Source organism: Podarcis liolepis (assembly GCF_965112155.1).
Source record: "Podarcis liolepis genome assembly, chromosome: 7".
NCBI lineage: Eukaryota > Metazoa > Chordata > Lepidosauria > Squamata > Lacertidae > Podarcis > Podarcis liolepis.
The window spans coordinates 19406331-19422959 of NC_139561.1; the positions used below are offsets into that span (position 1 = coordinate 19406331).

Sequence of the window (16629 nt, forward strand, 5' to 3'; positions counted from 1 at the left end):
ATCAGATTTGATTGAAACATTTATCTTTTGATTCCACTTTAGTCCCAATAACTCAACACTCCTCCTTTTGCGCAGCAGCCAAATCAGGCTCATTAATCAAATGATGGGACAATCGTTATGACCAGACCCAAAATTAGCCCTACTCAGGAGTACCATTTGCGGGTGCCAAGGGGCCAACCCCCCCCCCCCATTTTCAAGGAGGGTGCTGGGCCCCCTCAATATTCTGCAGCCTGCGGCAGGCCCTAGTGGGCCTTCTTGCGGCTGCAGTGGGTCCCATCAGGTATTGGTACGTTTTGTTACTTGAAATTAAAAACCAGTTTTAAAAAGTTATAACACCAGTGGCGTTCTGAAAAGCTAGAGTTTTGGAATAATCCACAGCAAAACAGATAACTAACAAACAAGAGGTTTGCTCAGGAAAACAAGAATGTAAATCTACAAGAACAAAAACCACATTAGCTTTACAAAAATGCTGGATTTCCCAACAGGTCGAGAAACATTAACCTCAAACAATTTCCTTACCAAAAACCAGACGTCCAGACAGACTAGTCACAATATTGCAGCTCAGGTAGTTTAGATGCGGCTGCTATCGCTGACTAAAAAGCAGAGGATTCTGCTAATATATTTCTACTACATTACTATATATTTTGGAAAGTGGTTTGTCTGTTTCCTGTGCATTTTTTCACCTCTTATCACAGCCAAATTTTGCATGATGGTTGCTGAGATGAAGGAGCGGGTTTTTGTTTATGTTTGGATACAGTTGGATGCCATTTTGAACAAAGATGGCGGACTACCCCCTTCAAACGCACTGATTTTTGCCAAATTTTGGTAACATTTTTTACCAAAATTTTAATCAAATTTTGCAAAATCGTTCCTGAGATCAAGGAAAAGATTTTCGTCTATATTTGGATACAACGGACCAACACATTGATGCAAAATTGCACTGATTCTAACCACTATTTCAAAACTGCCTTTTGATTTTTGTTTGCTTCATTTTTCATAATAATCAATGCCTGGTGTGAGGTTAGTGCTTTACAAATGAATAATGCTCTCAGTTACAAATGCAGCAATATCCCTACTTACCTGGGGCCGGAGTAAGCCTCACTGAATTCAGCAGCACTTGCTTCTGAGTAGACACAATCAGGAATGCACCATTAAGTGAGATTTCCGATGGTCCGGAATTTTAACCAAACTAATTTTTTTCAGTTGTATTTCCAATGGTTGTAAGGGATGGCCAAGGAAAGAGGCTAATCCAAAGTGAGTATAGAGTAGACTACGGTCAACCGAGCCGGCCCTCTCATTAGCCAGGGTGAGGCAGCCACCTCAGGCAGCTGATTTGGGATGTTGTGAGAGGGCAGCAAGATCTTTAGTTCATTATTATTGCACTTTTATAGCCAGGGAGAGGTTCTTGTGGGGTTTTCTATGCACTTGTCAGGGTTTGTTGGCCTCAGGCAACAGAATGTATTGACCTGCCAGTTGTTGAGCTATTCACACCTGCATGCTGGGATTCTTCTAAAGCGATTTTAAAAGCACACCCTTCTCTCTCTCTAAGAATTTTGGGCAATGTAGTTTGACCCAGTGTTATTTTTATAGAAAAAGAGGTGCCAGGGATCACTAGGAACACCTTCCTTGTTCTCTTAGAATGGCAATGGCACCCACCTGAGAGGTTCCGGCAAGTTCCGTCTGAGAAAGAGTTCCAATTTCACGTTACCCTTAAACTACAGTTCCCAGAATTCTTTGAGGGAAAGAATGTGCTCCAAATATCATCTAAAGTTAACAGTGTGCGTACAGCCTAAAAGTGGGCCGGGGGGGGGGGGAACCTTTTTCTTCCATCCAAGAGCCACATTCCCTCACATTCAAAAGTGGCTGGTGCAAATGATGTGATCTTTAGGTCAGTGCAGTAGGGGTCAGACCTGCAACTATCAGAGGGTTGCGTTTGTTTGTTTTTATGCACATCCACCTAGGAAAGCAAGAGGTGTTACTATTGTTCAAAAGGGCACCTGCCAGCATGCAAGCAAGGGTCCTGAGAGGAGGGGTGAGAGAACCACAGTTTACCAGAGGCCTAGGGGGTCACAATTACACTCCCTCCAAGTGTCCCTATTTTCCAGGGACAGTCCCGTAATTATAGAAGCCATCGCAGTTTCTGATTTGACGCTGGAATGTCCCACTTTTCCTTAGGACGTCCCTATTTTCATTGGAAAAATATTAGACAGTATGGAGTTATGTGACGCCGAAACCAAGCAAATAAATAACAATATAACCTTTAGAAGACATCTGAATGTAGCTCTGTATAGTTTTATTATGTTTTCATATGTGTCGGAAGCCACTCAGAGCGGCTGGGGGAACCCAGTCAGATGGGTGGGGTAATAATAATAATAATAATAATAATAATAATAATAATAATAATACAGTGGTACCTCGGGTTAAGTACTTAATTCGTTCCGGAGGTCTGTACTTAACCTGAAACTGTTCTTAACCTGAAGCACCACTTTAGCTAATGGGGCCTCCTGCTGCTGCCGCACCGCCAGAACACGATTTCTGTTCTCATCTTGAAGCAAAGTTCTTAACCTAAACGGCTTCGGCCCAGTATACCTGAAGGAGCGTCTCCACCCCCATCGTTCTGCCCGGACACTGAGGTCCAGCGCCGAGGGCCTTCTGGCGGTTCCCTCATTGCGAGAAGCGAAGCTACAGGGAACCAGGCAGAGGGCCTTTTCGGTGGTGGCACCCGCCCTGTGGAATGCCCTCCCATCGGATGTCAAGGTGATGGACAACTACCTGACATTCAGAAGACATCTTAAGGCGGCCCTATTCAGGGAAACTTTTAATGTATGATATTTTAGTGTTTTTTGGTTTCTGTGGAAGTCGCCCAGAGTGGCTGGGGAAACCCAGCCAGATGGACGGGGTACAAATAATAAATTAATATTATTATTATTTATTATTAACCTGAAGCAATATTTATGGGTTAGCGGAGTCTGTAACCTGAAGCGTATGTAACCTGAAGCGTATGTAACCTGAAGCGTATGTAACCCGAGGTACCACTGTAATAATAATAAATTTATTATTATGGAGTAGGACATCCCTATTTTCACTGGAGAAAATTTGGAAGGTTTGGAATTAGGCCCTGCCTGAGCTTCCTCACCAAAGGTCGCTGGAACCCCTGCCCCCCCACCCCCACCCCCACAGCAGACAATTTTCTCAACTTGGTGCACAGCTGACCAGAGAAGAATCTGCCCCTTCACACCCTCCATCCAGGCCAGCAAGAGACAATCTTGGACATATTCCAGCCAGGCAAAGAAAAGTCAGTGACGAGTGTGGCCTGAGGACAGCAGGTGTGTGGCTATCCCTATGGAGCAGACGCTTTACCAGGTGAACCTCTGCCTGCTACAAGGTAGTGGCACGCTTTTCTGTCAAGGAGGAAATTGAAGTTAAGAAGCGAAGAGGCAAATAAGGAACCTTGTCTAAGTGGATGCAAAATAACCAGTTGAGCCTGGGGGGGGGGGCACTTCAATCCTGATGCGCAAGGGGAAATGTTCAGACGCAAATTCTCCTGCAGGCCTGGTGAGAGGAAGACATCTTCGCCCACCCACTTCCTTTGCAACTGATCAGCCTCGGTATAGCGGAGAGAGCTGCCTTTATCTCTGCTTTGCTCTGCCTTCTGTCGATTTGGAGAGACAGAGCTGATGAGTCCGCCCCCCTCCTTTTTAGAAGTATAAAATAAAACTAAAAGGAAGTCAGACAAGTGAGGAAGAGAGAAAAAATAGCATCTCCCCCTCCCCACATATTACCGCAAGCCTCTGGGGGCCGGGGAGAGAGAAATTAACCAGCCCTGCTGGGAAACAGTCCGCCAAAGAAACCCCAAAAGAGAGGGAAACCAGCAGCTTGAGAGGAAACGAGGTTTCAGGGTTTTGTTCTGAGTTTTCAGCATGATAAACAAGTCAAAGCGGGTGCCACAGGGCCTTTGAGGTCAGGGCTACATGGTGTGCATGTACCCTCCCCCCTCCCCCCCACTCCCCATATCATGCTATGCTACTTATCACCCAGCAATCGCAATGCTCTGAGAATCTCAGCCATTTCTTACAAAGAAAAAAGGTTGCTAGTCCTCAAGGCATTAAAAAAAAAAACATTTAAAAAATAAATTGCAAGTCCTCAGGGCTGAAAATGCACTACTTAAAGAAAGTAGTCCCCAACCTTTTTTTGTGGGCAGGGGACATAACTGGAATCATAGAAATGTAGAGTAGGCAAGGGACCACCCAGGTCATCTAGTCCAACCCCCATCAATGCAGGAATCCTTTGCCGACCGTGCGGCTCAAACTCACAACCATGAGATTAAGAGACTCCTGCTCTACCAAATGAGCTACCCAGCAACTAACCTAATAAACTTTTGCTTCATGGGCTATTTTATTTCATTTTTTATTATCACACTTACCGTATTTTTCGTCCCATAGGACGCACCGGCCCATAGGATGCACCTAGTTTTTGGGGGGGGAAATAAAGGGGGAAAATTTCCCTTTATTTCCTCCCCCAAAAACCAAGTTGGGGAATCCAAACCAGGTCGGGGAACAGCGGGATGGCAGCGCTGCACCTCCCCGCTTTCCCCTGAGCATGTGGGGCTGCCCAATGTCTGCCCGAAGCGCGGGGCGCTCTGCTTCAGGGCACCCCACGTGCCGGGCGACAGGCTGCTATCCGCAGCCTAGGGAGCCCTGCGGGAACTCCCGCGGGCTCCCCAGGCTTGCTGATAGCTTCCTGAAGCCTGGAGAGCACACCGGCCCCTCTCGCTCTCCAAGCTTCAGCGAAAGCCTGCATTCGCCCCATAGGACGCACACACATTTCCCCTTCATTTTTGAAGGGGGGAAAGTGAGTCCTACAGGGCGAAAAATACGGTATATCCCAACTTTCCCCCAAAGAATTCAAGGTGGCAAACACACTTCTCTCCCTCTCCAATTTATCCTGACAACAACCTTGTGAGGCAGGTTAGGCTGAGATACGGTGACTGGGACAAAGTCACCCCGCGAGTTTCATGGCTGAGTGGTGATTTGAACCCAGGACTCCCGAGGTCTTAGTCTACGACTCAAACCATTACTCCACACTGGCTCCCTATGTACGCATTAGCGGCTTGGAATGCAGTGAGGTGTTATGCTACTTATCAGCTGGCAATCACAATGGTGTGAGAATCTCAGCTTTTAAAAATATAAGAAACTTTTTTTTAAAAGGTTGCTAGTCCGCAAATTAAAAAAAAAATGAAAACAATTGCTAGACGTAAAGGCTGAAAACACATGGGAAATTGAGTGAAAATAAGGCATAGACCAGGAGTCCCCAACCTCTTGGGATTCATTTGCAAATCTAATAAACTTTCATTTCTTAAGCTATGGACCAATTTGTGACTGTATGAGCAGTGAAGTCATTTCACTCCACACTGCGTTCCAAATCACATTTGTTCACCTGATGCGCATTTCCCTGGTGCTGAACAACCTATTGTGTGACAAACAGCAACATTTCTCAAGATGCTGCAGGAGACCTACAGATTGTGACCAGCATCACATGTAAAGGTAAAAGGAAAGGTAAAGGGACCCCTGACCATTAGGTCCAGTTGTCGCCGACTCTGGGGTTGCGGTGCTCATCTCGCTTTATTGGCCGAGGGAGCTGGTGTACATGCTGGTCATGTGGCCAGCATGACTGAGCCGCTTCTGGCGAACCAGAGAAGAGCACAGAAACGCCGTTTACCTTCCCGCCAGAGTGGTACTTATTTATCTACTTGCACTTTGACATGCCTTCGAACTGCTAGGTTGGCAGGAGCAGGGACTGAGCAACGGGAGCTCATCCCATCGCAGGGATTTGAACTGCTGACCTTCTGATCAGCAAGTCCTAGGCTCTGTGGTTTAACCCACAGCACCACTCGGCTTCAAACCGGTGGGAGTGCAATGGATGAGGAGTCAATGCAATTGTATACACCACCCTTGCTGCTATCCATGTCCCCAACATTAGTGCATTTTTCTTCCTCTAACACCATGCCTGATGAAGACTTTTGAAGAACGCCAAAACTTGCCCACTACTTGTAAAAATTGGGTTGGCCAATCAATGTATTTCTTTAATATAGAATTACAGTGGTACCTTGGGTTAAGTACTTAATTTGTTCTGGAGGTCCGTTCTTAACCTGAAACTGTTCTTAACCTGAAGCACCACTTTAGCTAATGGGGCCTCCTGCTGCCGCCGCGCCGCCGGAGCACAATTTCTGTTCTCATCCTGAAGCAAAGTTCTTAACCTGAGGTACTATTTCTGGGTTAGCAGAGTCTGTAACCTGTAGCATATGTAACCTGAAGTGTATGTAACCCGAGGTACCACTGTATAGAGTTGGAAGGGACCCCAAGGGTCATCTAGTCCAACCCCCTGAAATGCAGGAAACTCTGCTAAAGAACTCCTGACAGATGGCCATCCAGAATCTCCTAAAATCTGATTCAAATCCTACCCTCTGGAGCAGCAGAAAACATCTTTGCACCATTTCCCGTGTGACAGCCCTTCTTATATTTAATTTCCTTACATTTAATTTAACCTTGGTTAAATAAATACATGCACATCATACATTTAAAGCACACGCACACCAGGATCTTGGGAACTGTAGTTTGCTAAGGATGCTGGGATCACAAATGCTTTGAAGGGCAAGCTATATAGTTCCTATGACTCATTGGAGGGGGGGGGGGAATGTGCCTTAATGCACAAGTTCTCTGGCACTGGAAGCAAATTGCACTTGGAGAGGGCAGGAGAGAATAATAGAACTGTAGATTTGGAAGGGACCCAAAGGGTCATCTATGCAATGAAGGAATATGTGGTGCAACTATTGTGATTTAAAGGCCTTTGCAAAATTGTTCCTATGTACACATTTACAGATAGGTAGCCGTGTTGGTCTGCCATAGTCAAAATAAAAAAATTCCTTCCAGTAGCACCTTAAAGACCAACTAAGTTAGTTCTTGGTATGAGCTTTCGTGTGCAAGCACACTTCTTCACTTAGTATCTGAAGAAGTGTGCATGCACATGAGAGCTCATACCAAGAACTAACTTAGTTGGTCTTTAAGGTGCTACTGGAAGGAATTTTTTTATTTTGCCTATGTACACATGTACACATGATCCACACATGTACACATTCATTGCCCAAGAACTACAACTTGAGTGTAGTGAAACAGCTTGATCTCAGATCAGACGAACACTGGGATTTTTTTCCCTCTCCAAAGGCGCATGCAAAGACAGGCTGCAATGGATTGAGTAGATGAGACCAATAGTGGGTCCAACGGTCAAGAAGGTGATTTCTGCAATTGAGGGGCAGGTGGGGCTTGTCAACCTAGGAAGGCAGCCAGGAGGGAAAACTCTTGATCCTAAAGTTCCGCTGCCTTGCAGGGTATAGCTTCCAGGAGCTATTGGGGGGGCCGGCGTGGCACGGATGTGACAATTTCCAAGTGGCCAATGTTTCACGGGGGACTGACCACGAGGAGGAATAAATGGCTTTGATTTAGGAATCCAACCCTGGGTGATTCGTTGGCGCCACCTGGTGGCGACAGAAGGCAAAATGAGAAAAGATAAATAAATGTAGGGGTTCTCAAAGGCATAGCTGTCAACTTTTCCCTTTTCTTGCGAGGAATCCTACTCGGAATAAGGGAATTTCCCCTTAAAAAAGGGAAACGTTGACAGCTATGGTCAAAGGGGGTGGGCGTTCCTAACAGTGAACTGATATCTTCTTCAGAACCCACCCTAATCCGTGTGACAGTGATTTGCTTTAAATATTTTAAATATTGAATTTTAATTCGTTGTAGAGTAGTCTCGGACTAGGACCTGGAATACCATGGCTCAGACCCCACTCAAATCCAGAAAACTCACTAAACGACCTTGGGGAAGACACTGCCTCTCAGCCAAACTTACCTCACAGGGTTGTTGTGAGGATTACATGAGGAGAACCATGTATGCTACTTTGAATGTCTTGCAGAAATCAGTCAACGGTGAAGGGCTGCTAATTATTTGATTAATAATAATAATAATAATAATAATAATAATAATAATAATGGTCAGTGCTTTTTTTCCTAAAAAAAGATTAGGGGTACTATCATTTTCTTACTAATATTAAAATACTGCCCCCCCAATGAGGCCAAACTTAGATTCACAAAATGTTTCGGGTATGCATTCCCCTGCGTTCCCCCAGGATAAAAAAAGCACTGGTAATAGTAATAATAATAATTATCTGTGTGCTCGTTCTTATGGAACCAAATGGCAACATGTAGAAAGAAGCTTCCGCCAGCTTGGGGAAAACAGCTAAGTTTTCAGAAATGCAAAATATATTTAGGAAAATAAATCTGGGGAGTGACTCCCACCCACCCCACCACAATGAGAACACAACACTAGAGGTTTTGAAACACAGGCTGGATGTTTAACTGCCAGTGATTCTTCAGCTGTGAATCCTGCACTGAAGTGGGTTGGACTAGATGAGTCTTGGGTGTCCCCTTACAATTCCATGATTCCATGCTAAATGGGCAGACAATGCTAACAGAGGGGCAAGGCAAGGGGGAACTGAGGGATGGAATGGAGAATCCAGGAAGATGGTTTTACTTGCTATTCCCAGTTGCTCAGTACATGGGCTCTTTGATACCAGAAATGGGAACCAGTTTCAAAGCTGTCTCAATTAAGAGTAAGCCCATCAAAACCCAGTGGGGGAGTTCTGATCTCAGGTGGCAATGGTGAAAACTGAAACAGCTTAATATTCATTCCCAGTTGGTTAACTCAGTGCATTCTGGCTCCACCCACTGCTGGCAAGTGGCCCCCAAGTTATTTCCTCTGATGGAATGTGGCCCTCAGACAGTAAAATAGCAGCCCAGCCCTGCATTAAAAGGACATCACTTGCTATAAGAAAACATTTATTGTCCAGTAACCATTAAAAAACCAATAGTTCCAGTGAAACCAAACCAGAAAACTTAAACACAAAAGGGAGGTCCATTCACATCCCTACTCCAACAAACACTTAATTCTTCCCAGGAAAATATTATTTACAACACTTGTTGCATTTCAAATACTGTTTTAAACACAGGAAGTGACATAAAACAACTTTTTAAACTTTTGCACAATTTAGTTTTACAGGCAGAATTAATCCAACAATCTGAGCTGCAGAAATAAGCAAAGGGGGCCTTTTTATAACAGGATGGAGATTATCATGATCCCACCAAGACAATGTTTGCAGGTTCAACCTTTTGTTAAAGGTAGAGGAGCAGGAGCCAGCACAAGATGTTGGCAACCCCTTTTTCAAAAGCAAATTAGTCTCCCTTGCCTTGCAATTTTCAGGCATGTCCAGACTGGAGAAATCAGTTCTTTAGGCTCTGTCCTTCACTTTCCAACATTGCAGCAAGGATCAGTAAGTCCTAAATGTAACCAGGTGAAATGCTTTCTACTCACCAATGACCCAGGAACCCCGGCACAAAATGGGGGGGGGGAGAGAAGACACTTCAATCATCCCTCAAAGCCACAAATGACACATGCCTTATAAAATAAATAATAATAATAATAATAATAATAATAATAATAATAATAATAATAATCCATTTCAAACTAAGAATCTAAACTTCCAAATGCTGGTCCCCACCACACCTAAAATAAGTGAATACTCTTGGCAGATTTTAGGTGCTACTCAGAGTAAACATATTGAAATTAATTTCAATGGCTCTACTCTGAGTAGATTAAACATTTGCTAGAAATCAGTTATTTTAGGGGGGAATGTGGTTACCATTCTTTGTGGAAGTAAAGAGAGCCAATGTTAGGATATAGGAACCACAGACACTTTTTAATCCATTTTTTTTTTTACTCTAAAGTAATTTTATTCAAGTTAACAGAACTTCCCTGGAGTGGGTGTGTGTAACGAACTAAATCTGGAGTATCTTACTTGAAAAGTGACCAAGGGAGGAGTTTCAATATTTCTCCTCCCAAACATTTCAAACACGTGCAATATATTGTCAATTTCCACTGCCAGGCTATTTATGCTGCCTTTGGAAACAGGTAATTCGAACACTTGAAATCATTACACAACTCCCAACCAGAAACAAAAAAACAAGACCCCTCTTCTGTTTCACAGCTAAAAATCTCCACACTTTAGTCAAACTGGGTGGTACTTTGGCCCTGAGCACCGAGCAGTGCTTGACACCAATTTTAAATGCAACATTTCACCTGTAACAACTTCCAGCTGATTACCAATGACAATGACCATGTCTAGGTGAGCCACTTACTTAGGAAGCAAGTCCCAATACGCTAAATGGAACTTACTTCCAAACTATACTTAATATAATGGCCATTTCTGCCTGCCTGCCACACTTGTAGCTCACTTGCATCTAAGGAGCAATTAAAAAAGCTGTAAGTCAACAGGTGAACTTACAAAGTTGCAGCTCTGCAACAGGCACTTTACAGACCACCTATCTGTTGGGCAGCTTTTTTTTAAAAAAGAAAAAAATCACTGTAATGGAAACATCAATTTTGTTATTTTCAATTCGACAGATTTTTAACCTCCTCTAGACAAGGGTTGCCAACTTTTCAGCCTGTCCCCAGTGCTGTGCCTTGAAGAGCAGCCTGATTGCCAGGTACTGACAAATGAGTTTGTTCACAGAGTAAGTAAAAAGCACCCGGCATCTTCTAATCCCTGCAGATCAGACCATTCTTTGAGGCACAAGCAGCAGGGACTGGTTGAAAAGTTGGCAACTGCCTTGGGAACTCCTCCCAACCTCCCTCAAAACCCAGCCAATAAAATAAAAATAAAAATGGCTGGGTTTTTCCCGGGGGTGGTTGTGGAGGGGAAGGGACCTGATATTTCTCACCAAGGCTTTCTTCTAAAAAATTGCCCAGTTCCTCATCAAAATATCCTTTCCAGGTTTGGCAAACTGAGTCCCAGCACAGTTGCCAGCTGACCAGTTACCTGCACTTGCGCTTTCAACAAAACATTCAGCTGCAGAAATCAGTAACTACGTCCCCGCCCCGCATTACACCAGGTGTGGTTGAAAACCACTGGAGCAGACCTGGTGTAAATATGTCGGCAGCTCTCTTCTCAGATTTGAAATAATCGTGCCCCGTTGCTTTTCAAACGCCTAGCTCTCCACCCCCAATCCTGCCCGTCCCCCGTCCCCCCCAAGAGCTGAGACCTTAAGAGGTAGCGGGTAGTTTCCTTAAGCAGGACTAGAACCTTGAGTCACAACCGAGGCTGTCCATTAGGTGCTGCTCCGAATCAAGTCGTCCTCTCTTTAGAAGTTCGTGCGGGCGCAGGAGATCCTCTCTTGCCAATTCCAACCGCGCAAAAGGGACAGGTCGGGGGGCGACTGGAAAGGAGCGACGGGCCCCCCTGCAACCGGGCTCGGCGGCTGCTGGGCCGCCCCGCCGGGAAGCAGGAATCTGGGGTAGGGTCCGTAGCCGCCGACGGGCCCCATAGCCGGGAGGCAGCCGCTCACCGGGTAAGGCTGGGAGGGCTGCGCCACACCTGATCCGGCCATAAGATAGGCAGGAGGCGGAAGCGGACTCTGAGGATATGGGTGATAAGAGCAGTAAGCGGGCGCAGGTGTCTCCGGGCAGGTGAAACAAGGCGCCGTCGGCGGAGGCGCAGGGGCGGGGTCCCGCGAGCGCCTCCGGGTGCGCCTCCGGCGCAGGTAATTCCCCCGCTCGAACATGCCTTCGAAGGCCGGATCCAGCATCCAGTCGTTGCCCTTGCGCCCGGCTCCCTCCCGGGACACCTTCAGGAAACACTCGTTGAGGCTGAGGTTGTGCCGGATGCTGTTCTGCCAGCTCTTCTGGCTCAAATTGTAGTAAGGGAACCGCTGGGAGATGTACCGGTAAATGTCGCGCAGGGGCAAGCGCTGTCCGGGGCTGTCTCGGATGGCCATGGTGATCAGAGCGATGTAGGAATACGGGGGCTTTTGGAGAGGAGCAGACGGCGCGGCAGCGTTACGCTCTCCGTCTGCGAGCTGCTCCTTCTTCGTCCCCGAGGTCGCCTCGACGGCTCCTGCGCTCGCAGCTTCCTCCATGGAGCTTCTGCCTGAAGGACAAAGGTTGTGGCGGTGGATCGAGCCCTTTCGAAAGTCCCATTCCCCCACCCCCGGTTGCCACCCCCAATCCACCAAGCGCTGAATGCGCTCCGCTCCTCCCTTTCTCCAGGTTGCCGGTGCGCTTTCCTTACCTCTCCAAAAGCGCGCCTGGAGCTCCGTGCGTAATTCTCTCCTTCTCCGTCTCCCTCGGAAAACCAAAATTGCGCCCAAGTTTAGCGGGCAAGAAACAAACGCCAACACTTTTGTAAGACCAAATGTTTGAGTTCATTCTCTTTTTGTTTTGATTGGAGACGGGAGTTGGATCTTTGAAATGTGCTACAATTTTTTGTGACCTGCGTGTGAACCCCGAAGAGGGAGGTCACCGCTGCCCTGAACTCGGGTGCACCTTGGCGCTGTGCCAGTTTTGGCGAACAGGCCCATTTTCTTGCGCGGAGCCACAAATCCAAGAGTCAAGAGGAGCGAAGGGGGAGGAAATAATTCCAATACTGTACTCCCATGAATTGTGATTTGCTGATGAGAGACTGCGGAGAAGCAAGAATCGCTCTCCAATTAGGATCATTTCAATTAAACTCTTGCTTTTTTAATGGGTTTCTTCTTTTTATGACGTTGCTTTGCCCCAAAGTGCCAAGGATCCTGACTCTCCGTCCAAAAGAGGTTTTTACCCATTACTTCTATGGCTTGGATACTAATTTATTTCCCTGCTCCGCTGGCAATTCACTTTGTGGAAAAGCTTTTAAACTTTTGCCCCAGCGCACGCGAAACAAAGGCAAAACGGCAGAACTTGATTAGAACCCGGAGCTGAGCCTAGGGTTGTTTCCATCCGAGTTCTACTCAGAGTAGAGCCCTTGAAGTGAGTGGAGCTAAGTTAGCCATGCCCATTCATTTCAATGGGTCTGCTGCTGTTCTGAGTAGGATGAATGTTGGGCTGCAGCTATTTGCTTCAGGCTCTCTGCCCCCTGAGCAGCGGTTCCAGCCTGAGGCATGCAAAGCCCAAGAGAACATGTGCAGAGAGCGCTTTCCCTTTCACCTAGTCCAGCCCCCTGCAATGCAGGAATCTCAACTAGATCACACATGTCAGATGGCCATCCAACCTCTGCTCAACAATCTTTGATTAATAATAATAGTAATAATTTTATTTATACCCCACCCTCCCTGGCAGCTAACAACAGTAAAAGATTACAGTAAAAACATAATGGGAGGGGGGGCCAATTTAAAATACAGGTTAAAATGCAATTTAAAATGCAGCCTCATCAAAACCATAAGGGGAGGGAAACATAAGGGTCAGACTGAGTCCAAACCAAAGGCCAGGCGGAACAGCTCTGTCTTGCAGGCCCTGCGGAAAGATGCCAAGTCCCACGGGGCCCTAGTCTCTTGTGACAGAGCGTTCCACCAAGTCGGGGCCAGTACTGAAAAGGCCCTGGTCCTAGTTGCGACCAATCTAACCACCTTGCGACCTGGGACCTCCAAAATGTTGTCATTTGTGGACCTTAAGGTCCTCCGTGGGGCATACCAGGAGAGGCGGTCCCATAGGTACGTGGGTCCTAGGGCTTTAAAGGAGAACCCACCACATTCCATAGGAGACCATTCCACAGTCAACGGCTCTTACTGTCAGAAAGTTATTCCTGATGTTAATTGGAATCTCCTTTCTTGTAACTTGAAGGCACTGGTTCGAATCCTACCCTCTGGAGTGGGAGAAAACAAGCTTGCTCCGTCTTCTGTGTGACAGCCCTTTCAGTGAACAGAACTGCCATTAATAAAAACATGGAACAAAAAAAAAATGCGGCTTCATCCTTTTCTGTTATAATTACTTGGCGTTTAAAAATAAATAAATGCATCTCCATTTGTACAAAGAGGACCAACGAACAGCATACAATTTGACCCAAGTAACTCAAAATAGGCAGGTGCATTCATTTGCAGTTCTGCTTGCAGCCTAGCAGTCAGGCTGAGGTGGCATCAGAAAATGCTATGGGGAAGGGCCATAGTTCAGTGGGAGAGCACCTGCTTGGCATGCAGAAGGTCCTAGGTTCAACCCCCAGCATCTCCAGGTAGGGCTGGGAGAGACTTCCTACCTGTTGTCTTGGAGAGCTGCTGCCAGTCAGTGCAGACAATACTAAGCTAGATGGACCAGTGGTCTGACTTAGCATAAGGCAGCATCCTATGTCTCTATATCTGGGTGGGGGAGACAGAAGACAACGAAAGGGGCAAAGTTCAGATTAGAGGGAGTGCAAACTTTGGTCAAAATATTAAAGATTCACATTAATTCCCCTGCCCTAGGCTTGGACAGGCTCTTCTGAACAGCAGGCTTGTTTTCATTGCCATTTTCATTACTATATTTTGTATGTGAATAATGCCTTTCCGTCACCTACCGCTGAGGGCCAGAGATGGTTTTGTGTGTTGGAGGTAGTGGGGTGGGGGGAGAAATTGCCCCCCCTGCCCCTGTATCCTGAAGGAATGTGATGCTAGGGGCATAAGGGAGCTTTGTGAACCTCCGCTTTTAAATTTGGAGATTAAAAAAAAACCACCCTCCAATTTTTTAGCCCTTATGATTTCCACAATATGAGTAAATGCTCACCTTTAACATCAAAGAACCAGTGTAGAGCAGTGGTTAGAGTGCTGGACCTGGGAGACCCATATTTGAGTCCCCACTCAGCCGTGACTTTCGGCCAGTCACCATCTCTCCGCCTAAACTACCTCAAAGGGTTGTTGTGAGGATGCAAATGGAGAGAAGTTTGCACGTGGCCAGCTTGAGCGCTGGATAAAAGGATATACAGTGGTACCTTGGGTTACAGACGCTTCAGGTTACAGACTCCACTTACCCAGAAATAGTACCTCAAGTTAAGAACTTTGCTTCAGGATGAGAACAGAAATCGTGCTCTGGCGGTGTGGCGGCAGCAGTTGGCCCCATTAGCTAAAGTGGTGCTTCAGGTTAAGAACGGACCTCCAGAACGAATTAAGTTCTTAACCCAAGGTACCACTGTAACCAAAACAATTGAATAAATCAGATAGCTATACCTGCGCCTAGCAGAATTAAACTAAAAAAAGTTATAAAGTACGTAAAACAAGCAAGCAAGCAGGGTCACTTTACAAATGCAAGCTGCATGCGGATGACAATTCAGCTTTTATTTTTTTTGGCATAGATTACGGAGAGCGTTTATTTGTTGGGAGCACAGAGTACGTACAAGCTTTGCCTACCACACAAAATATCTCTTTCAAGCACTGGCAGGATTAGGCCACTAGCAAAATGGGTATTAGTTCAAATGGGTAATTAAGAGCACGTAGAACGGTGGGAGGAGGCTGTCCAACAAGTTTGCCTCTCCTAAGCACCTTTTCTGCTTGGCACATTTCTGGAGGCGATCTGAAAAGCCAAGAGTGCTGTTTGTTAGCAGATATTACAGCAGCGGGAATAGGGAACTTGTGCCCCTGCCTCCAAATACTGCTGGGGCCACAAGCCCCATTATCCATGACCGAGGCTGATGGGAGGGTCAAAGGTTCTCCCACCCGTTTCCAATCTGTCTTAAGAAAAGCCAGAGCAGCCACTCACGCAGAGTTGCAACAGGGAGCCTCCTTCCTGGAAGGGGCTTCTGGTTCCCAGGGTTGGGGAACATTTGTCATGCTCAGCATGGCCCTGACCGAAGGCATCTTATTTTGCTTCCATACTCTGTTCAAGCACTTGATATGTGGCCCTGCAGGTCACAGCTGAGAGTAAAGATTTTCTTGCTTCAGACTCTGGAGAACTGCTGCCGGTCAGAGTAGACAATATTGGCCTATATACACAATTTGGTCTAAGGTAGCTTGTGTTCCAGCTCCATGCAGATTCCATTTTCACCCCTTGAACCACATTTTTAAATTTTAAAAAATTACACAATAGGAGGGGTTAGAACAGCAATAAACATCAACAAACATCACCATGAGCTTACCTGGCAAGGATGATCAAAAGAGCTTGGGCAACTGCATCCTCAACACACCTTATGGAACATTAAACAAATTGTTATCTGTGGCATCTATCAACAGAAAGGAGGTCTGACACAACCACACAACCCAAGAAGCAGAACCTGTATGGATGTGTAGAAGTTGAAGGTGGATCTTGCAAAGCTTGCTTGCGTCACCCTGGCCGATACAAAATGAGACTAACGTGCCAGGCCAAAGGATTCTCGGCGCCAAAACCAGAGCTGGTTTAGTTCAGGCTGAACATCCACAAAGGTGGTAAATCTGTGACAAGGTGCAGGTAGGGTCCCATGACCTGTTAAAGCAATACTCTTCAACACAGTATGTTGAGAAATCTTTTTGCACAGATGCTAGTTTGAACATAACATCAAACCATGGTTTATTAAGCTAGGGGTTTTTTTGGCCAAGGCACAGTCTGACCCCCTTCTTCGGTAATACTCACAGAACTCTAGCCCAATGGTTGCCATTAATTTGATTTTGAATTGATTTCAGAATGAATTGGTTTTAGAATGCATTTCAATCAATTGATTGTGATTTTATGCAAACGGTGTTACTTTTATTGTGGTTAGCCGCTCTGAGCCCAGCTTTGGCTGGGGAGGGCAGGATATAAATAAAATATTATTATTATTATTATTATTATTAT

General features: G+C 45.9%; 1 long non-coding RNA gene across 1 annotated transcript; it reads left to right on the forward strand.

Annotated features, from left to right (window-relative positions):
• Positions 1 to 1099: 1099 nt before the first annotated feature.
• On the forward strand, positions 1100 to 7962 carry LOC310711492. Its single transcript, XR_014528498.1, has 3 exons — positions 1100 to 1254; positions 5361 to 5543; positions 7797 to 7962. It is a non-coding gene; the product is annotated as an uncharacterized lncRNA (long non-coding RNA).
• The last annotated feature ends 8667 nt before the right edge of the window (positions 7963 to 16629 follow it).